The sequence below is a fragment of the Nuphar pumila genome, chromosome 9, assembly GCF_984573655.1.
Source record: "Nuphar pumila chromosome 9, dmNupPumi1.hap1.1, whole genome shotgun sequence".
NCBI classification, from domain to species: Eukaryota; Viridiplantae; Streptophyta; class Magnoliopsida; order Nymphaeales; family Nymphaeaceae; genus Nuphar; species Nuphar pumila.
Genome location: NC_143257.1, coordinates 117385943 through 117409691, shown reverse-complemented (window position 1 = coordinate 117409691; position 23749 = coordinate 117385943). Strand labels below are relative to the sequence as shown.

At 40.5% G+C, this 23749-nt stretch overlaps 1 pseudogene; it reads right to left on the bottom strand.

Moving 5' to 3' along the window:
* On the bottom strand, positions 1-1931 carry LOC149829017 (NAC domain-containing protein 92 pseudogene; annotated as a pseudogene).
* Between the last annotated feature and the right edge of the window lie 21818 nt (positions 1932-23749).

Here is a 23749-nt window from a genome sequence, read left to right as displayed (position 1 = left end):
TCATCCGAAGGTCCACAAGGAGCCCACTGGTGCACCATCTTGATCATTGCCATGATTGTAGCCATCATCCATATGAAAAGCACAACTGTAGCCCATTGATGTGGACAGCTGGTGGAGTCCATCTACACCACCCAAATCAAGGCTTGCATGTGAACCCAGTTGACCATTGTAGACCCAGTTGTAGTTGGGGTCTTCTTCTTGTCCAATGGTGGGTGTGAAAATGCTAGGATTTTCCTCCTCCATCTTGCATTGGTGCAGAACATGGGTTGGTTCACAAGGGAGGGAGGTTTGTGGTGGGATGGTTGTCATGGGAAGGGTTTTGGTAATTGTGGGAGTTGGGTTTTGGGGAGGGAGGTGGTAGAGGTCCGGTTGGGTCTCTTTTAAATTTGGGTAAGTGTTTGATGGGACCTCTGCAGGTGGTTCAAGCAAGGGAGGCAGAGAAAGTTGAGGCACCTTTTCAAAGAAGTAGTTCTGCTTTTGAAGCAGTTGGGACACTTTTTTCTCTGATGATGCCTTGTGAAATATTCTGCAGATAACCCATTCTTCCTGCATGTGTTTCAAGACCATGCAAATAGCAAAACAAATCAGTGTTTAGTCACCAACTCAATCAAGATCATAGTCACAAATCTCGCTCTCGAGATTTTCTCAGCAAAGAAAAATCTCGGGATAAATTTAAAAAAAAAGTTTTCTTTCAAAAATATCGGAATATATAAGAAACACAAATATTAGCATTAGTAATGTGATATATCATGATATTTTGAAAATATCATGTTGTCTCCGGATTATATCATTCTTTTAAGATCTCGATATAAAAACTGGAGATCTTCAAAAAGCTGGCCGATATTTGTGACTATGATAAAAAGGAGTAGTTCCATGCACAGTAAGTACAGGTATTGGAGGTGCAAGAATTCTACCTTACAGTTTAGACGGCAAGACAAATCACCCTCTAGACGGTACTCATGCATCACCCAGTTGGTCTTGACCCCTTTAGGTGCTCTACCCTTGTAAAAAACAAGAGTCTTCTTCATACCAACCAGAGTTTTGGTGGATGCAATGTAAATCTCTCTATCTTTCCCAGTTGCCTTCCAGTAACCAGCATATGTGGCTCTGTTGGTGCGCAGCCCAGTAGGGTATTTCCTGTCCCTCACGCTATAGAAGTACCATTCTTTCTCCCCCATCTTTGCTGTTTCTGCAATTCAAAGCAAGACCATCCATAGTATACCAACCAACGCAATCACACCAAAAGAAATATGCACAAACACGTTTTTTTCTTTCTATTTTCCTTATTTTGATGACTAAGTAACTCTCACAGAGAACCAGGTCAACTTAATGGTCTCGTCTCTCCGGGTTGAGGACGCCACCACTAGTGATAAAACAACACTACCCCATGCACCAGAGGGTTTCGACCCTGGGCCTTCAGCTTGACACAAGACCCCGCTGACCACATGGGTAACCACAGCCGTGATTACATGGAAACTATGCAACATCTTCCGAGAAAAATGATGCATAAAACACTGGCTTTTCAGTTAGTGTTTAAAAATTGGGCATAAAGAAGAAAAAAACCGTTGAAATTAACATATTTCTTTAAAATCTAACAAATTACGTCAAGAAAAAACGTGGGTATTGATATACCATTTTTTTAATATGATACAAACAAATTTCTAGCAGAATACATAATGAGAAACCTCTTTTTACTGCTCATTTTAATGTTTGTGTGAAAGTATACCTGGAAGGTCCCATGGCTCGCACTTGTTCAGATCGATCTCTGCGATGGTAAAACCGCAGAAACCTGCGTTGAAGACCTTAGAGACTAGATAGAAGGTGACGAGCTCTTCATCAGTGGGGTGAAACCTGAAGCCAGGTGGAAGACCCTGCTCATTAACATCATCCAAAGGGACTACTGAGAGAGCAGCAGAACAAAGTGTATCCATGTATAGAGAGATGATAGAATCCGGGAACTCTAGATTGAGAGATATATAGAGAGTGAGTGTTGATGGAAGAGAGAAAGATATATAGAGAGAGAGGTAAGCTTGGGGGGTGGGGAGCGGACACTGAAACCGAAGCAACAAATAATTTGGGGTTGTAGATTCAAGTATCAGGCAATCAATCCTAAGAGAGAGAGAGAGAGAGAGAGAGAGAGAGAGAGAGAGGAGTACAGTAGCCGACCTGAGAGGCTGAGACGTAAATGCAATGGCCTTTGAAGATTTATGCGTGCGTCCGCGCGTGTGTACTGTTGCTGCAGAGGGAAGAGAGAGATGCTAATAACTGGGGGTTTTGGGGAGTTGCATTGTGGTGTGGGTGAGGGGAGAAATAAATTTATGAAACAGAGAGAGACGTACAAGAGACCAAAAATAGGCCCCATGTGCACCTGGTAGGCTGCATCATACGTGCCACGTCTTACCATGTTAGTCACTTCCTTGCAGTTGGCTTTCTCATCGCTCGTGATAGATGTTGTGATTAAGGGTGGGCAACCGGCCCGGCAGCCCGATGGGCCAAGTCGACCCGGCCGGTCATGGGCTTGGGGCTGGGTTTTGGCCATAATTTTAGGCTTGGGCCCATTAGGTACTGGGATAAAATCCGGCTTGTTATATAAGTGGGCCGATTCAGGCTCAGCTCGCGGGCTATTGGGCCAGTATAATGCGACTGAGTTATTTATTAAACTTTTTAATGATATAATTTTTTTATAAATTAACTATTACATTTAGTTAATTTTAAGAATGAGTAACTATTACTAGTTATTAGTTTTATGTTTTTTCATTTAATTCATTTTGTTGGTATTATAAGAATTAATGTATTAATTTATTAAAAAACAACCTACAAATAGGTTTGGATGGGGCCAGGTCGAGCCGGACCCAACCTACTTCACATTGGCCCTTAAGCTAATGGGCCGGGCTGCAGGCTTCTTTTCAAACCCAAACCCATTAAGAACCAGGCCAAAACCTAGCCCGGTCCATTATCGGGCCGGGCTGGCCTGATGCTCACTGACCGCATATTGGCTTGCCGCCGGTTGGTAAGATCCTCGACTTCCCCTTGTCCATCGAGGAGCACGTACACCCAGCTTCGACCTTGGGGCAAAGGATGCCACCTATGGGTTTCTAACTCATGAGGTCATGTCAACTTGGTGCCATTCACAAGTCTCCCCCTATCAGATGAGCAGAGTCCTTGTGAGCAGCAAAACCATAGTTATTACAGTTGGGTGCAACAAGTGATGCATAATAAAGCCAGAAGCAAGTGTTTAGACAATGTCATACTGCATGAATTATGGGGAAGCAAGAAGTGAAGCACGTAAAATATAACACAAAATAAGTTAAATAAATCCTATTTTAAGTTTGTACTTAATTAAGCTTTGGTTCCATTCACTGTAATCATATTTAGGCTTTGCAGTCAAAATTATTAACAATAATAATTCTTTTATCATAAAAAAAGGTGTGTATTCAGCATCAATGAAAGATTGATTTGGGAAGCATGTTCGCCATAATGGTTCAAAAACTCAAAACAAGTACATAGTTTCGTGCTTCCAAAGTGAGTTTCTTTTTTTTATTACTTACTGGTCACCTCATTGTTGTAAAACACCAAGTTCTCCTTGACAACCAGAGATTACGAAAAGATGCACACTCTGTGGGTTTCGAACTTGTGAATTCCCTTCAGCTTGGTGACATTTATGAGTTGTCCCTCCCAGATGAACAGAGCCCTTGTGGGCTATTTAGAAAGCAAAATTTTAAGGTCTTGAGAAGCTTCGGGTAACTACAACTAAAACATGAACTAATTAGCTATGGGCTATCTCGAGTGGGGATGATCCATGGATTAATTTATCTAAACATCTACCCCATGCTCACTAACTCAACCAAGCTAGGACTGGGTCCAAGTCCAAATATCCATGCCCAAATGGATCAGGTTGAAGATCTATTAGTGTTGTGAATATGGAGAATGAAGGGGGTTGAGTGCCATAAATATGAAGGACTGAGGAGTACTGAACACGGAGGGGGAAAGGACGGGACCCTGCAGACCTAGGGCTGCCCTGAACCCAGCAGCACACCTCTCTCTTGTCGTACTCCCAGGCCACGTATACACGTTTGTGTAAGCAAAGTCAGAACCTCATTTAAAACGCTGGATCCATCTCGAGAAGCCCCTCACTAATATTAGCAGTATGCCCCAATAGTGCTTTTCAGGTGAGTTTCTAGAACTACCCCTTTTGGAGACTGACCCAGCTGCACTTCTTAGCTTATGAAAAGACATGGGGTTCGTAGGTCAGGTAGGTATAGGCCCAGGAGAAACCTGACCCAGCTCAAACAAGGGTCTCAAACATAGGGTGCACAGGTTTTTTATGCCCTATAGACTAAGACAATTGGATTCTGTTTGTGTTTAGGGGGAGGGAACTTTTGATCACTTGGATCTCAAATATGAATTTAAGATATGAGGTTATAGCAGGGGCCCTGTGTGAAGCTGAAGGCCCGGGATCGATTCGCACTGGCGCATGAGGGCTGCCGTTGCTTTATCATGGTTGGGGCATGTAAGGCTGAATGGTCGTGTCGTCAACCCGGAATTTTACCTTGTAGGGAGGCTGACCCATTAAGTGACCCGGTTCTCGGTGAGGGTTTTCTTTCATCATAAAAAAAAAAGATATGAGGTTTACGACGGTGCAGCGAAGTGCGCTAAGAGATCCTTGGGTGTGCACGACTAAAGGTCGCGATTGACATGGGGCTCACTCCAGATCCAACCTTCATGCAAACAAGGGTTGGAGATCCTTAATTGTGTGTTTGTTATACAACGCCCTGAGAGATGAAAGTGTCGCATGAAAACCCTGTTTGTGGGGAAAGTTGCTTCCACAAACGGGGTGTGCGATGCGCTTTTCATATGAAATGTGTTGCTTTGTATGCACCGTGATGGGAAAATCCCAACGGGGCATTTGTTCCAAACCCCATGGGAAAGAGAACCGTTTCATATGAAAATGGGCCTTTTTCCTCTGTTTGTGCTGAAGTGAACACCCCCCTAAAACAATGCAAGTCTATGGTTTTCTGGTTTGATGGACCAAAATCCACAGAATCTTGGATCCAGTTCTTTGGATCTCAAATCAAAGGGAATTCAAATGCACCCTTACACATACACATGTCTCTATTGCTATCTCGAATCTACAATCCTAACTTTGATGTTTACAGTCTCATTTTAGATTTGCAGTTTAAACTGGATTAGTGACTTAGTTTGACTGAGCTTGGCTCTGACCAAGTCAATCAGAACCCGGTTCAGTCCGATTGATGATTGAATGAGCCTAGGACTCGTCCACACTCGAACTCAGCCAGGTCCAATGTGGAAGCTGGGGATTTGAATTTGGACAGCACTATTTGGGGGTTTTGGTCCTAGGAGACCTTAGGTCAATTGATAAAGTAAAAGGTTAATAATGTCCAAAAATTGAGCACCATGTCCAAGACCAAGAGATCCACAACCTAGATCCTCTCGTTAAGAAATCTGAGGATAGCAGTTAAACACGTGGCAGATCTAGTGGGGCCCATATTCAGCGGGGCAGTGTTTGTCAGACGAACCTAGCCAGCTAGCCTCCTCCTCAACACGTTTGCACTTGGTTGCATATCAGACCCGGATCCGGATTTATTCAATCGATAAATATCGGTTCCGGGTAATATAACATAATCTTGGTCGGATGCAGATATATAGGGCTGGGCAACAAGCCGAGCTGCTCGTAGCTTGGCTCATGTTCGGCTCATAAAGAGTTTGTTCAAACTCGTAAATAGGCTCGGTAAGCTGAATATGAATAATGGTTCCTCGGCTCGGATCAAACTGACAAAATCCAATTCTTTACATGTAAATGTGTATTTCGTTAGATTACACATTCTAATCGGGTCCAGATTTGGAATGCCTTATCTCCATCCAGGTCTGAATCCAACTTTGGATCTAATTACCTTTGATCAGACTATAGCTGACTCGAGTCCGACCCAGATTTTGATAGGAAACCATGTGGAACCCAATCCGATTGTTGAGGAAAAGGTTATTCTGGGTCCAAATTGAGCTTATTTCCAAGCAATGTGGTCTGGACCCAGGATAATGGGTCTACTTGCAGCAAGAACTGGATTCGGTTTGGTTGGTTACTGACCCAACAGTAACCAATCGGCAGTTTTACTTATTGCCGCAGGCAACATGTTTCTGCAGATCCTGGCACTCTTCCGACCGGGAATACATAGAGGGCATGCAGGTCAGGTACTGATCAATATATACCACACATCTCACTTGGGAACCGTGCAACCCGATCCAGTATAGCCAGGCCCACACACATCTCCATCAAGCCAGATGGCAAGCGGCGATTGAACATGACTAATGAACCGGTTATATACAATATGACCCGATCCATTTGTAAAGAAATTAGTTACTTTTTCTATTTAAGCCACTTAGGGATGCAAACGGGTCCGATCAGGAACAACTAAATTCATGGAGGAGTCCGATAAGGTCGGAACCAGAACAACCAAGAATTGCAAAACCTCCATCCTGGATCCAGCCCATTTTACATCCCTAAACCCACTACTAATACCGAAATCGGATTGCCGACTGAACTAAGATTATTGGTATCTACCAATGAGATGAGTGAGCATCATCTAATGTAATCACCATCCCTTCCTCAGTGATATCTCATCACTTAAACTCTTCGATATAATTCTTTCTATCTTGACAGTTAATTCATAATTTTATTTAAAAAAAAACTGATAATTTTAATTCATAATTTTAATGTGAAAACTTAATCAAGTGTTATGGCAACACCAAATGAACCAAACCTTTTTAAAAACTAGACTAATTAAGATACATTTAAACTTAAATTAATTTTCTTCTTGGTTTTAGTTTCTTAAATTATTATTACCTTTCTAGAATACCAATCTAATGTGTATAACGTACTAGACATATATAATTATTCATTCAAGATCTATCATAAATTGTTGGTACTTAAGCTAAGAGATAATGTTAATTATGCCCAATATGTGTCTTGTCAATGGTATTCCTCGTACCATCTTGGGGATGTGATACACTAGTTGATTAGTGGCCAAGAATAACGTGAAGCCATTTAATTCATTTCATGAAGCACATTAAATGGCAAGTGTGAATCCAATTTATTTCATGTGGCACTCAATCAACTTATCATTATGGCTTCAATGTTTTATGAAGAGCAAGTTGGCGTGTGGGCCCTTGAACTGGGGATTTCATGTGATGTTTTTATCATGAGCAAGAAGATTCCACGGCTAAGATCTCTTGCCAGGACAGTCTTAAAGCCTCTTAACATTTCTACTCAGACACACTCTCTCTCTCTCATCACAGTTCGAGCAAGGGCCCACAACGCCAACTTGATTGCCTCACACACACACACACACACAAGTTAGAAGTTGCTACAATCGTTTGTGTACAAAGGACTTGGCAACTTCCACTTTTTTTTACTATATATATTTTTTTCTTGGCACAAGGGACCCGGATGGATGTGATTTACATGTTGTTTTTAGAGGAAAACCGGCTTTTGAATCATCGGAATCCGACCTATATACAAGTTTTTCTGGTGATGTAGAAATCTGCGTTTGTACATGTATGAAAATTTTCTGACTCAAAAAAACATGTTTTCTCATTTAAAAAAACATGTTTTCTCATTGAAAAAAACATGATCCAAGGGTAGTTTCTCATTAAATCAAGCATGCTGAACACATCTACGTGGTTAGATTGAGTCAAAACAACTTGCATCGTGAGATTGTAACCATTGCAACCAGATTGTACCTACAATCCACTCTATAAATATAAACCCTTTATATATATATATATATATATAGTCGTAATGTTTGCTACCCTCATGGGTAAGGAAACCCCTAATTAGAACTCATAGGAGGAAGTTGTTATAACAAAATCTGACCCATGAATGTGTTTCACATGGTCAAAATAGTAGGAACCAATTCTTGGATCATAGTTTTTGGACATAAAAACATATTTTTTAAGGTTCAAAAATTTGGTACATTGTAGGCTTTAATTTTTCAACCCTTGTAAAATCTGGTATATACATCAGGAAAATGTGATCCAAAGGTCAGTTTCTACTAAACTTGATAGGTAGATCACATCGATCCCGAGGGTTAGATGTGCAAAAAAAACTGGAAATAATGAAAATAATACATTTTTTCAGTAGTGGGTTCCCACAAGGATTCCAAACATTAGCCCGTGTGTGTGTGTATATATATATATATATATATATATATATATATATATATATATATATATATATATATATATATATATATATATATATATATATATATAGAGAGAGAGAGAGAGAGAGAGAGAGAGAGAGAGAGATGTGACAAAACTAAGCATGTAGATCACATCTATATGGTCAGATTAAATAAAAGTTTAAAAGCTATTGGAAATGCATATTTCATATGTTGTCAAGCGTAGGTTGGCTCGTACCTATTTATTAATTTATTGATTATATCTCCTGTCTCAAATATTTTAAAAAAGCCTAATTGTAATTACCAATGTATTCTATATCTTATTACAAAACATGCATTCATGCTCAAATATGCTTTCATAACTACAAAAAATTAACAGCTTGTATTGCTCTAATACGTGATGACGAAATAATCAAAGTTTTTTGTTATACTAATTTAGTTCAAGCGTTTCTTTTTGAAAGGCAAGCTGGGGTTAGGACCCCTACCCGTTATACAATGATACATTTGGGATTCGAACTTGCAACGTCCCAACACAAGGTAACGTGCACTAGCTGCTCCTGTCAGACAAGCTGAGTCCCCGTTGGTCGTTCAAGCATATTTTTAGTAAATAAACAATGATAAAAGATGTCTACATTGTTTAGAATAAGCAAAAACAACTAAATCTATGTAGCAGGAATCATGAACCTGATATTACACAACTTGGGTTTGGATCATATGGAGCTAAGAGTTGTAAAGCTGATAGTCTTTTCGATCAATTTTTTTAAGTGGTTAGGATGCTAGGAGATTAAAATTGGATAGGACCAACCAATCGCTCGGGAAATGGAAACCTACAAAATACAAAACCTACTAAATGAAACATGTTATTGGATTTTCATAAATTTTTGGTGTTTTTTCAAAATTGTAACCGTACATATGTGATCTATATGCTTGTTTTTGTAGGAATCACTTCGTGAAAAGTTTGATTCCTATGCATGGATAAGGTTTTCTAAGGATTCAAAAATCAACAACCTACAATTTTCATAATTTTTTGAGGCTCCAACTACCATTTTTCCATCCAAAATGCATGATCCAAGTGTCGATTTCTAGTAAACCAATTGTGATGAACACATCTATGAGGTCAGAATTTAAAAAAAAATACTGAAAATCTACTATCATGTTTCATTTAGTAGGTTTTGTATTTTGGAGGTTTCCATTTCACTGTGTGCATGTGTGGATTAGACATTTTTTTCTTAATACTTGGGCTTTAATCTCATTGTCTTTAAATATATGGGTTTTAGTAATATTTGGTTAGGCTTTTTAGATCCAGTTAGATAAATGGCTTGCTTTGGTTTTGAGTCCAAATCCAACTCCCATAATGAATAATAAATGTTTGACCAGAGTGGCTAGATCTAATTAACGACTAAATGGAGCTTGGATTAGTAAATGGTTTTCCTCATTTGTGTTCAAAGTTTTACTCCAAATCCGGTTAGGATGATTCGGATTACGTGGGATTCAGTAATATCCAAATCCAAATTAAGTCCGACCCATTTACATATATATTAGCTAAAAATTGACTAACTTTTTTTTCAACAGAGAAAGCTGGGGTTAGGCCGACCCCTACCAGTTATACAACCATACCATTGGTATTCAAACTTGCAACGTCCCAACACAAGGTGACCTGCACTAACTGCTCCTGCCAAACAAGCGGAGCCCCCGTTTGGTTAGAAATTAACTAACCTTGGATAACCATAGAAACAATTTTGGTTTGGTTTGATAAAAGTGAGAACTAAATCAGACATAATCAGAGATAGCATAAACAAAATTGAATTCAAACTCAAATGGGGAGAGACCACATCTCTCTCCGGGTCTGGATTTAATGGCTGTTTGTTCTAATCAGATCCACTTTATGTGTAAATAGATGAAGATAGTGGCATCTCTAGAAAATATCCTTATAAGCAGGCACATGAAAGCTTGGTTATAGGTAGTGATGTCTGTGGACCGGGGCGGAGGCAGGGGGACAAGATCTCCACCCCGGCCCCGTCTCAAAATTCTGCCTTCCATACCCGTACTGGCTTTTATTTTAACCTCCATCCCCGTTTCATGTCCTTCATCCGTAGTTCAAGTGGGGGCCGAAACGGGGCGGGCCTCCTGGTGAAAGAGGATTTAGTTTTGGGATGTTTGCTTAGAGAGAGAATTTTTACTGCTAAATCATAAGTAACCCTTGTTTGCATCCATAGATCAAGGCTTCATAAATATATTCAGTACATTGATCACTATAATAAAGGGGCTGTCCCTCTCAGGTTGGTTCTCAATAAATGTTGAAGGGCTTGACAGATTGATGCAATCATTATTTAATTGAGTCTGAGACGGGCCTGACAGATTGATTCAATCATTGTTTAATCAAGTTTGGCATTGTAGGCATTTATTTGTTGATAATGGCATATAGCATACCTCACGGGTCGATACCTTGGCTTAAAAATAAAAAAGAGTGAAGAAAAGCAAAATTATAAAAAAAAATTGATTGAATATCAGGTCATGGAAAAACACTAATAAGGGTGTCAATGGGTCGGGTTTGACCCAGACCCGACCTGTACCAAACCCTATAGGGTAGGGTAAGGATTTGGTGATAAATAAGAAGGCCCGATTAGATTTCGGGTTGGACTGAAAGGCTCCGATTAGTATATGGAGTCGGGTATGATTTATAAAATTTCATACTAGACCTGAGCCCAACCCGAGTTCCAATTAAGATATGCATTTTTTCAATGTATAAATGTTAAAAAATATTATTTTATCGGGTATAGTTCGGGCCTAGTTCATGCAATCCTTATAGGCTATGTGTTAAAAAGTTTCACAGCAAAATAAACAAGAGAGAGATTCAAGAATAAAACAAATAGGTGGTTCAGCCAATGGCCTACATCAAAAAGAGATTACAAAGGTAGATGACCATTATCTTTCACATAAAACCTAAAAATGTTTCCGGGTATGATTTCTCTTATAGTGGGTCTGATTAGATCTAGGTCAGGACCTGGTACCATCATCTCAAATCAGGGGGTCTGGTTTCACATAGGTCCGAACCAAATCCTTCCCATTGACACCCTAATCACTAACATGAATGCCATAAGAGGTCCCTCACATGCCCTTCATCCATAAGATGGACAACAACCATGTTTGGATTGCAAAATGCAAACTATGCCAGATTCAATTCGGGCAGCCTCTTGTGCATTTTAAGCATGGCCGGATAAACCCGACCTGTTAACCAGGTAGGCCCAAAGGGCTTGGCCCGAGCCCGAGTATAACTGAGTCAGGTCAGGCTCTAATAGTGACAACAACTTATGAATGTCACCAAGTTTACGAGTGTCATGAGCTCAAAACCCATGGATGGTGTTCCTTGCCATAAGGTTGAAGGTGTGTGTACTCGATGAGTAGCGGGGCCTCCATGGTTTAATTTTTACCAACCAGAGCCCTGCCAATGTGTGATCATTTTTGTTTTGAAGGAAAAGTTGGGGTTAGGCAGACCCCCACCAGTTATTATTCAATAGTACCGCTGGTTTTTGAACCTGCAACGTCCCACCACAAAAAAACGTGCACTGACAGCTCCTACCAACCACGCAGAGTCCCTCTTGGATTCCTGATAGGGGATAAGAGTTTCCTTGGCCCAGCCAAAAAGAAAAATCAAAGCAAAATGTGTTAGTAGAAAAAAAAAATATCAAAATATACCTGAGCTAGATCTTGCCCAGGGTTGGTCCACCCTGAGATCAGATTGGTAGCTTACTCAGTGGTGTTTTTTGCTGGCTAGGGCACTCACCTAGGGTTTATTAACTAGGAAGGGAGGCTTATTAAGTGACCTTTGTCCTTAAGCAGGTTCCTCCTCCTCCCCCAACAATAATACTAATACTAATACTAATAATAATAATAATAGTGTTTCACAGTCATATTGTCCTAACCAGTTTTACTGCTCTTCCAATGGGAAGGTGTATCCCTCGTATCATATTGTCCTTGATGAGCAAGTGTTCTGTTTTCAAAAACAAGGTTTTTTGTTTTCCAAGTCTGATAATAATAATGGTGAAATAACTAGTTCTCTAAGGCCACATAAGGGCCCTACAAGATGAGAAACTTAACTAATGATGCATTAAGTAGTCGACCAGGTGGCTGGTGGAGTGGTTGTGAAGGTGCTGAAATAAAGGCACTGGGTCAAACTCACTACAAGAAATTTGTGAATTAGCGATGACCCTACTCCGTCGCTAATCCAACGCTAATATGACGCTAAAGTGTTTAGCGACAGATAGCTTTCATCGCAAAATTATAGTCGCTAAGTAGCGACAGAAACTATCTGTCGCCCGTTCTGTCGCTAATTTGCGATGACTTAGTGAACAACAAGTTTCGTCGCAAAGCTATCGTTACTATACAAAGATTTTCGCTTTGCGACGAATTAATATCTGTCGCTAATATAACGACGAACTCAACGATGAACTATGATCCGTCATAAAAACATTGACCAGCTAGTAAATAGTGACGAATTAAATCCGTCCCTAATCCGCCGCTAAATTGCATGGCGGTACCAAATAGCGACGAATATTTCTGTAGCTAATCCATCGTAAAAAATAAAAAAATTTGTTTAAAACATAAATATCAAGAAAAAATTTCTCATAATATAATTTGTATTTCCTGTATAATTTATATTTTCTGTGAATAAAATACAAAGTATACATCAAAACACATATAAAAGGAAACTAAAACAATTAATCGATCCACTATAAAATTCGCAAGTTCTAATTATTTATAATTGAACATTTAAAATTTTTAAACAAAAAAAAAAGGTACAACAAATGCAACACATGAATCTAATCATCGCTAAGATTCTGTGCGTCCTCTTCTTCATTGTCTCGATCTACGCCTTCAGCTCCACTACGCTGATTAGCGCCAACAACCTATAAGAGAAAAGAAAGGTTAATATTGATAAACAAAATATACTGAAATAAATTATATGCAATGCACCTAAGTTAAGGCAATCAAAGTAATATGAAATCTAATGACATACAATACATAACATGAAACTTTCATACCTGAGATTCACCTGCAGACGAAGTTCCCCTGTTCTGAAAAAAACCGCTCAACTCATTACGAACTATGTCAGAAATTGCTTCATGTAAGTAGTCACGCATTGTGTCCTTAACGAGCTGGCGTACACCATCCCAAGAATTAGGCGGATCAGTCGGATGCTTAGAGCTGATGTTGACGGGAGAACTCTTTGAGCCATGACTGAAGGAAGCAATGATTGGTGAGGTGTTCATATTACTCCCAAATTGGAACACACGACCCTTTTTGGGTTCACCTGTTGCAGTTACCCATGCTACAGGATCAAAATGTGGATGCTGAGTGGAGTCATCGCCATATCGCTCTACATATATTTCTCATATGACTCCTACAAAGTAACGATTACATTATGAATTAATAATTAACAATTACAATATTTATGATAACTTGTATATTACAATGATTATTAATTCAATAAATACATACCATTGTCGTTCTCGCCTTCTCTGATATGAACTCTCCCGTGGTCTTACGTTTATGTGTTTCAACAAACACATCCTTGTATGGCATAATGCCTCTTTTTTCTGTTTCCTGCGAAGTTAAATGATAAAAAAATTATTTAACAGGTTTGCAACAATACTTATAAAATCGATAATATATATTGATGAGTTATCATTTTCTTCAGGTGGCTCTCAAAAGTCCTAGATCCACCTGTGTGTAGATGGGTATCGAGCATTTTTGCACGGTTTTGTGCAGTCTTCTCTGAGCGGTTTCGAAATTCATGCCCCGCCTACTTGTCGCACATTGCATCCCAAACATCTGACTTGATAGTAGATGTCCATGACCCTTTCATTGTAGTGGATTATTTATCCCGCCAGATGTTTTTCTTACTGCAGTCTTCATATTATGCACCATGTTTGCAAATCGATTGACAGCCACCTTCTGCCACACATTTCTTGCATCTTGTAACTCCATCGTAGTCGCGAAGCGATTCGAAGCCTACAAATATTTTAAAAAAGTTAGTAGACATAATTATAACAAAAAATCAAATATGAAACACATTAACTATAAAAAATAATTGTATAATGTGAATGAGGACCACAATCTGTCCAACACCTACTTCGGGTACTCTTTCTATTGAGCGACTGATCCTGATTGATGTTGAAGTAGTGAATTTCTAATATCTCGTATTACTTCTTGTAGCTCGAACCTCGCGTTGCACATAAATTGGTACACATTAACTATCAATATAAATATTTATAAGATAAGTAATAAGTGAAAATGAAATACTTACGGTCGATTATCGATATACAATATTTGAATGAGTCTTCTTGTGTGCGACTGAGAAGACCCTGCATCCTGCGTTGACTTGTGACTTGTATGAACAACTGGTGTAGGTGGGTCATGTATAAGCGAAGCATCATCTGTAGAAAAATGCATTAGAAATTCTCAGAATACGCATTTAAACTAATCAAGTATACAATTAGTTAAATGATATACCTATCAAAGCAGCCCGTGAAGATGAAGCCTGAGACTGGTTAACTTTGGATAAACGACCACTGTAACCTTCACGAACCATATTCTAACAAATAAAAAAAGTCATGCAATACATTCAAATAATTTGAAATCATTCACATCAAGTATTGCAATACATTAAAATCATTCAAACACGTTACAATACATTCAAATCATAACTCGATACGTATCGAAGATACATAATCAAAGAATAAAAATTGATTTTGTATAACATTCAAACATTGGAATACCTTTAAATCATTCACATCATTGCAATACATTTTAATACATTCAAATAATTCAAATTATTCACATAAAGTATTGCAATATATTCAAATCATTCAAACACGTTACAATACATTCAATAGAGGTTTGTATTGCAAGATTTTCCTCACTAGCTCGAGAATTCTTCCTCATCACTTGTTTGACTTTCATATTCTTCTTCTTCCCCCTCTTCTTCATCATCATCATCTTCTTCTTCTTCATTGTTTGCCTATTCACTTGGTATATCATTTGGATCACTTTCTTCCATGAATGGAGTATCGACCAATGCAGATATGACATGCATATCATGCACGACATCGTGACCATAGGAAAAGTCATAGATATCATCTGATTGATAGTAATAACCCTCTTTAGTTAACTTGTCTTTCTGTAACTGATCATACTCAAGGTATAGTTTGGACTTCACCTTGAAAAATGCTCACCATTTATTTTTATTTGACTTCTTTGTACTCGGATATGAAGTATAGTAAACTTGTTGAGCTTGCGAGGCTAATATGAATGATTCATATGTTTCAAACCTTCATTTATGATTCACCTTCACAATGCCTGAGGCTTTGTCAACTCTTGTTGCAGTTGGATCAAACCAATGACACTTGAATAAAATTACCCTATTATTTTTGCCTAAGTAAGTCAACTCCATTATTTCTTCTATAACATCATAGTAATCATGTTCATTTTCACCGTAACTGCTACTCTTGACACACACACCACTATTCATCATTGATTTGTTTATACCGTAGTCTTTTATATGGAATCGATAACCATTTACGATGTACCCGTTGTAACATTACACAACTTTGGTTGAACCATTTTGTAAATCACATATTCCTTGATCTTTAACATCACCACGGTGAACCTACAAACATAAATAATAAAAAAGATAATTTATGATTACAACCGGTAAGATCTCGTGTTTTTGGACCTTAGTCAATTCATGAAAACTTTGAAATTTGGCTAAGTCTGGTAAGAAAATTGTTTGAGGCTCGAGTTTTAGATCGAGGTCTTAGAGTTTGGGTTTGACCCAAGTCTCATCGGAATTTGATATTCATGTAATATATCATTGGATGCGCCTCGAAATTCTGAGTGCAATGGTATTTTATTTTTTCAAATCTGAGTTCCGGTTGGCCCAGAAATCACGTTTTTCTAAAATTTTAGCAGTTTGTTGAAACAGATCCAAAATTGGATCGGATTGAATCCAAGGTGTAGGATCCAAATTTTTATGGATTTGGGTCCTAGTTAGGTCTTATAAAAATCTGAAGTTGATACAAGTCCTAATCCAAATTTTTGTATGAGTATGGGTTTGGATCTTGGATCCTGGATCCGAATACGGATCCAAATCCAAGCTTAACATTTTTATGACTTTAAATTCAGCTAGGGGCTTTAAATTGGGGTTATTAGCATATAAAAAGTCTCCATGTTCAACATGACAAATTATGGGAACCTTTGAATATTTTAGAATAAGTAAATTCAAAAAAATAAATTTATTAATTTATTGATTTTTATTAATTTCGGGTTTTGGGTTAAGATGGTTTAGGGTTAACCCTCTTCGATAATTAAAAAAGGGTATAAAGGTTTCCATACCTTTTAGGGTAAGAAGGTCAAAAAGTTAACCAAATGTTAATAAGTAAAGGAGTCCAAAAATCTGGAAACTCCCTAAAGTGAGAGACCCAAATCTGGAAACTCTCTAAAGAGTTTTCAGTTATTAATGAGAGAAGGAAGGGGGGGGGGGGGGCGACAGCCCTTTCTCCCTCATTTTGGCTGCAGAAAAAAAAAGAGAGGGGAGAGAAGAAGAAGAAGAGAGAGAGAGAGAGGGGAGAGAAAAAGGAAGAGTGAAGGAGGTAGAAGAAGAAGGTTGGAGGCATCAGAGCTCACCCCAAACACCTTCCACAACCTCTATTCTTTTTTTCCAAAAAGGTACGGGTACTCCTTCTTGAAATGAATGAGAAATAGGGTAAAGATTGGATTTTCCATGCATCTTTTGATGGGAATCCATAGAGGAACAGTGGACCCTCGATTTTCACTGTTTCCCATTCATAGATGCTGTATTTTTATTGTTTCAGAAAAAAAAGGGAATATAAACAAAAAAAAAGAAAAAAATCAGTTTTTGCGTGATCAGTTGTGCTGTTGTTTTTGACAGCATACACAGGTCCAAACTAGACCTGTGTACATGCTGTTGGACCCAGCCAACAGGGTCGGCTGGGGCTGGGTGTGTTCCTTTAAAAAAAAAAACACATGAATTAATTCTGTAGGCAGTTTTGCAAAATCTTTTGCATGTTGTTGTTTTTGACAGCATACACAGGCCCACACTGGACCTGTGTATACGCTGTTGAGCCCAGCCAGCAAGGTCGGCTGGACTGGGCATGGCTGTATAAAAAAAAATATATATGCATTAATCAAAAAATCATTTTTTTTCGTAACATGTATGCTGTTGTTCTTTTTGACAGCATACACAGGCCCAAACTGGGCTTGTGTACATGCTGTTGGACCCAGCCGACAGGGTCGACTGGGCTGAGCATTGTCCTTTCAAAAAAAATAAAATAAAATTTTAAAATCTGTTTTGTTTTAAGTTTCGGCTGTTGGATTGGCTGGCTGGCAGCCAGCCGAGTGGCACTCAGCTGACTGCCAGCTGCTGGCCGAACCCACAGGCCCAGCCAAGTGCTTGGCTGGGTGTGTGATTGGTTTTGGCAGGGCTGGGGCAGGCCCAGTCGACTCAGTCAGTGGGTGCTGGCCTGGGCCTTGGCCTTGAGAAAATTTTGTTTATACTATATACAGAAAATTTTCTATATAGATGGGACTTCCTGACGGCATACACAGGCCCAAACTGGGCCTGTGAATATTCAATCAGACCTAGCCGACAGGGTCGGCTGGGCTGGGCTGTTAAATACATAATTATTTTTCTCCTGTGGATATTGTAGCATGCTAGTAACATAAGTGTGTTAGCTTATGAAAACAGGGCCTGGTTGTGTGATTAACAAACTTTAGAATTTTAATCGCTTGATGCATGATAAACTTTGGGAATAAGTCATGTACCTGAAATTTTGATTTCCACATATGTTAGGAGTTGATGTGGTTCATATGTGTGTTGGAACATGCTTACACATTATTCCATGATAAAGTTTGTTTTGAGTACTTACATATTGATGGACTTGACGTGTGTTGTTGCATAAACATAGATAAATGAATGCCCCTTTGTTCATCTCAATACAATTCATGATTAGAAGCATATGTGGCAATGATTGCATAAAGATGCATGCATGCGCATTCCATGCATACGCATAGGAAAAGGGGCATAACGTGGGCTGTTCAATTTGCATATGGGAATGTCTTATTTCATGTTCATTGTCAATGGATTAGATTGGTACATATATGACTGTACCATGGAGGCATGTTAATACCACTGCATACATATGATTATGATCCTTGCATTAGTGCTTCGGTGATCATAATGAATCATCGAGGGTTTGGTAAACCCGAGCTGTGGAATTGTTTTCCCTTATTCATTTCAATGCATCACAAAGATCATGTTTTATTAATATCTCAGTTTTATTGCACTGTTCTATATGTTTCCACAGACCGGAGTCCTGTGATGGCTCTCACGAGATAGAGGCGAGCTTTTATCTTTCTTTTTGCATATGATGTTGCAAAACTTAAGAAATTAAATTTTTTTAATAAAAAGAAATAATAAAGCACAATGTAATATACCTTCTGAGATCACCCATCTGGAGAATGGGGTTCTTAGAAATCCGGTCTTGGGAAGACTGTGAGGATACAAAACTCCGTGTGCTTAATTTGGTCCCATGAGCCCGATATTGAGGTTCCTTCTCCTGACCACGGTTTTAGGGAGAGTCCGCCACTTTACCTGGGGGTGGTGTGTTTTGACACAGCTGTTATTTTTGGTACCAAGAAAGTGACACTTGTGGGCGTGGGGTATCCCTTGTGTCCCCGACATTAGATGTGGAGGTCTAATGTTCCGAAGGTGATTCGGTCGAGGGCTAAGTTTGGAACCCAGTAATAAAATACAAATTGTGTGCTAAGCTACCCTGTGAACCTAACTTGACCTCGGGGTTTGTACCCGTTTGGTGTATCCGCGGGCAACAGTAATTAAAAAGAGAAACTTAAAGTTGTATGCATTTAATAGGGCATGCATAAGGAAACAAAAGACTTAAATGGAAGATAATAAAATGGTTCATGCATTGCACAAAAGTCATGCATTTTCCTGTTATGCATTAGATCATGCATACTTTAATGATTCCTTTAATCATTACATGATGATAAGTGTTGAATGTTTATTTCTTGTTGCATGCCGAAGTTTTTGTACATACTACTGCTTTACTGTCTTTGCATGTTTAGCATTTATGATTGTTGTAGATTCCCAAATGCTATAAACTGTCTTGTATGTATTTTCCTCAATTGTTGCATGATATCTCATCTTAACTCTTTATCTCACTTGTTTCATTAAGAAGTAGCTGTGCTTAGGATTTCGATTCTGACACCCTACTTCATTGGTTCTTCGCAGGAACAGGTGATCAGTGAAGTCGACAGCTGCTGTGAGGGCGCATGAGTCACAATGAGTTTTGACAGTCTTCTTTGTAGACAAAGTGACTCTTTATTTTGGTTTTTCAGTCTAGTATTCTTGACATTTGCTTATTTTCATCAGTGTTTACATTACGTTCTGTTGAGTCAAACATTTTGTTTTGAGATTACTTCTTAATTCATGAATAAAGGTATTTGGTTAGATTATGGATGTTAATTGCAAGTTCTTTTATGGTTTATGGCTATCCAGTTGAAATTGAAACCGTGAGAACCCTGGGTCTCTGGGATGTTTTCCGCACTGTTTAAAAAAAAAATCCGCATTTTCAAAGGGGATGAGTTGGGGTCGTTACAGGTTTGGTATCAGAGCCACCACAAATACTTGCTATTTTATCGTCTTCGAGTGTTTAATTTTTATTATTGGTATGTGAGCTCTGTCCTGAAGCGTCAACAAGTTGTGACTCGTCCTCCAGAGCAGTCTTCTTAACTGGTATGGCCGTTTAATACTTTTACTTAAATTATATAAGTTCTGTGTGATTATGGTAATTATAGTTCAATATTCTTTGGTGTGAATTTAAAAGTCTGGTGTGATTAAGGGAACGATTATTGATCGTGATCAACCCTAAGGGGGTAGTATCAATAATAGTCTAATTTGTAAAAGGATGTGCATTGTAGATGTCTCATTATACCCGCAGAGGCGCTTCGTCTTCTACTGCTGCTCCCACGAACTGGCAGGAGCAAAGAGATTTCATGATGGAGGCCATTCATACCCTGACGGAGACCATGACGGCTCAGGCGACACAAACAGCGCAGGCGCTGCAAGCGGCCCAGAACCTCCAGGCGGCACAAGCTGCATAAACAACTCAAGCGGCACAGGCTGTGCAGACAGCTGCACAGGCAGCGACTCATGACCCTCCGGTCAATATTGTTCCAAACGCAGGCGGCGTTTCTTTCGAAAGGTTTCTGAAGCTGGACCCGCCTTCCTTTTCAGGAAAGGCAGACCCAGAGGCTGCCGAGAGCTGGGTCGAGGAGATTGAGAGGGTGTTCGACGTCTTACTTGTCCCTGAGGAGAGAAAAACACCTTTTGACACGTACCGCTTGAAGGGCGATGCCAAGAATTGGTGGGACACCCTGCGAAGGGTGAAGTTTGCCGATTGGGATGAAATTCCATGGAAGACGTTCAGAGAGGAGTTTCTGGATGCCTACTTTCCCCCTTACGCCGAGGAGCAGATGCAACAAAAGTTCCTCGATTTGACTCAGGGAACCATGAGTCTCGTGGAATACACTACCAGGTTCCGGAGCCTTGAGAAGTATAGCCCAAACCTCTTTAAGAATGAGAAGGCAAGGGCGGCTAGATTCGTGCATGAACTGAAGGATGGGTTGCAGACCCGTGTGCTCGAGGGTCGTCCTTCTACCCTGGCCGAGGCGATCGAGCCAGCCACCGTACTGACCGAGGACTGGGAACGATCCAAAGGTGGCTTTCTGAAGAAAGGTGGCAACAGAGGGGGTTCTTCAGGCGGGACCAGGAAGAACCCACCAACAGGAGGGGGGGGGGGGGTGCAAAACGGGAAGAAGCAGCGGACCCGCGACGGGCGACAACAGGGCGTGCAACAGGGCCGACCTCAGCCGCGGAGACAACAGGGGAAGGCCCAGCCGGCATGTCGCAGATGCGGCAAGAATCATCCACTAGGTTTTTGCCCATCGTTCAAGGGGGTCTGCTACCAGTGCCAACAGCCAGGGCACATTGCCCCCTTCTGTCCGAACAAGCCTGCGGTTCCGGGTGGATAGCCGCAGCAACCGCAGCAGCAAAGGCCTCAACAACAGCAGGGTCAGCGCAAGACCAATGGGCGGGTCTACGCAGCGACAACAACCTCCCAGGATGATCAGGCTGATCTGATCGAAAGTATATTCTTAGTTGCCAAACACTTTGCACGTGTTATATTTGATTCAGGTGCAACACACAGCTTTATTTCTTCCTCGTTTGCAAAGTTGCTTGATTTAGTTCTATCTAGCCTCGAGAGGGCTCTTGATGTGATGTCACCTATGGGTGCATCCTCTTCCTGCAGGAAGTATTTTCCATCCGTATGCGTGGTGATAAAAGGCCATGAGTTGTCCGCCGATTTGGTCATTTTGGATATGACATTTTATGATGTCATCTTGGGTATGGACTGGTTGTCCAAGCATAATGCGACCTCTAGTATCGGGACAAGAAGGTAATCTTAAAGCACCCCAAATTGTCTGCATTGTTGTGTCATTCGACGAGACCGATCGATGGGGTGAGGATCGTGTCAGCTTTGAAGATCTCTAAGTACCATAAGAAGGGTTGCATGGTATTCTTGGCCAGTGTTTCTGCTCAAGACAGTCAGGCGACGCCCTTGGATCAGTTAGATGTTGTCCGCGAATTTCCGGATGTTTTTCCCGAGGATTTGCCGGGTTTGCCTTCGCATCGAGAAATTGAGTTCTCGATCGAGCTAGTGCATGGTACGACACAAGTCTCTCGCGCTCCGTATCGCATGGCACCTGCCGAGTTAGAAGAACTGAAAAAGCAGTTGCATGAGCTTCTTGACAAAGGATTTATTAGACCGAGTGTATCCCCTTGGGGTGCCCCGGTCCTCTTTGTTAAGAAGAAGGATGGCTCAATGCGACTTTGTATTGACTACCACATGTTGAATCAAGTAACGGTGAAGAACAAATACCCTTTGCCTAGGATCGATGATTTGTTTGATGAGTTGAGAAGGGCCAAGGTGTTCTCGAAAATTGATCTTCGTTCGGGATATCAGCAGCTGAGGATTAAAACCGAAGATATTCCTAAGACAACGTTCAGGTCCAGATATGAGCATTATGAATTTCTAGTGATGTCCTTTGGACTTACAAATGCCCCTGCTGCATTTATGGACCTGATGAATCGGGTTTTCAGGTTGTGGCTGAATTCTTTTGTCATCGTGTTCATAGATGACATCCTGATATATTCAGAGAGTGTGGAAGATCACCGAGAGCATTTTCGACTCGTGCTGCAGACACTGAGAGAACATCAACTTTACGCTAAATTCTCAAAGTGTGAGTTTTGGATCGATAGGGTGATGTTTCTTGGTCACGTGATATCCGAGAGGGGTGTAGAGGTTGATCCAGCCAAGGTGGAAGCCGTTTTGTCATGGGAATAACCGAAGACGGTGACAGGCATTCGAAGTTTCTTGGGATTAGCGGGTTGTTATTGTCGATTCATTCAAGATTTTTCGCGTATAGCTGTTCCGATGACTCGGTTGTTGCAGAAAGGAGTGAAGTTCGAGTGGTCCTCTCGCTGCGAAGACAGTTTTCAAGAGTTAAAGAAGAGGTTGACCACAACGCCGGTTTTGACATTGCCTTCCGGTACGGGTGGTTTTGTGGTATACAGTGATGCGTCAGGGACTGGACTGGGTTGCGTTCTTATGCAGCATGGAAAGGTCATAGCATATGCTTCCCGACAGCTAAAGGTGCATGAGAAGAATTATCCCACACATGACTTGGAGTTAGCGGCAGTAGTTTACGCGCTGAAGATTTGGCGCCACTACCTTTATGAGAAAACGTTTGAGGTCATGTCCGATCACAAGAGCCTCAAATATATCTTCACCCAGAGGGACTTGAATTTGAGGCAACGTAGGTGGTTAGAATTCCTAAAGGATTACGACTTCTCCATCGCTTACCATCCGGGTAAGGCGAATGTGGTGGCTGATGCACTTAGTAGAAAGGCGTCAGTCACAACAGCTAGCTTGATTGGACGCAGTTGGAATCTGGTCGAGGAGTTCGTACGATGGCAACCTTTTTCCTACAACTCCGAGCGCATCATTTATGCCGGAATGCAGGCACGACCAGAGATCATAGATCGAATTGAGGAACTCCAATCAGAAGATCCGGACTTTAAAAAGTTGTGCGAAAGTTCTCGGAAGCCAGAAGCGCAGTTTCGCCGGGAGGAGGGCAGAACCATCATGTTCAGAGACCGATGGTGGGTTCCAAAAGCGTTATGGAAAGAGTTGATGAGTGAAGCTCATAGGTCGAAGTATTCCGTTCACCCTGGTTCCACCAAGATGTTCAAAGATCTTCAGAGGACGTATTGGTGGAATGGGATGAAACGGGACATCGCAGAGTTCGTATCTCGGTGTCTTACTTGCCAGCAAGTGAAGATTGAACACCAGAGACCGGGTGGACTTTTGCAGCCTCTTGAGATTTCAGAATGG